Below are 588 nucleotides of genomic sequence, written 5' to 3'. Positions count from 1 at the left end.
CCGTATCTCGGCCGGGGAAAGGGTTAGAGAGGCGAGGGTTGGCTCGTTGGAAAGGTCCCTCCGCGGGTCGTCCGAGGGTGGGTGTCCCGAAGGGCTGCGGCGAAGGGCTCCGGAGCTACGGCCGTGGGAATATCAAGGGGTGGTACCCCGTATCTCGGCCGGGCTTAGGGTTAGAGAGGCGCGGGTTGGCTCGTTGGATAGGTCCGCTCCGGTAGAGCAACCGACCCAAGGGACGAGTCGATCCGACCCAAGGCGCCCGAGCTACGGGCGTTTAAAGGTCAGGCGGTGGTGCCCCGTATCTCGGCCGGGCTTGGGGTTAGAGAGACGCGGGTTGGCTCGTTGGAAAGGTCCCCTCCGGTGGAGCAACCGACCCAAAGGGCGAAGTCCTGGGACTTTGTGCGCCGGAGCTACGGGCGTTTAAAGGTCAGGCGGTGGTGCCCCGTATCTCGGCCGGGCTTAGGGTTAGAGAGACGAGGGTTGGCTCGTTGGAAAGGGCCGCTCCGGTAGAGCAACCGACCCAAAGGGCGAGTCGATCCGAGCAAAGGCGTCCGAGCTGCGGCCGTGGGAAAATCCGCGGAGGGACCGCCG

The sequence above is a fragment of the Paramisgurnus dabryanus genome, unplaced genomic scaffold, assembly GCF_030506205.2.
Source record: "Paramisgurnus dabryanus unplaced genomic scaffold, PD_genome_1.1 h2tg000373l_1_20096__unclustered, whole genome shotgun sequence".
NCBI classification, from domain to species: Eukaryota; Metazoa; Chordata; class Actinopteri; order Cypriniformes; family Cobitidae; genus Paramisgurnus; species Paramisgurnus dabryanus.
Note: the sequence above shows the minus strand (reverse complement) of the source record.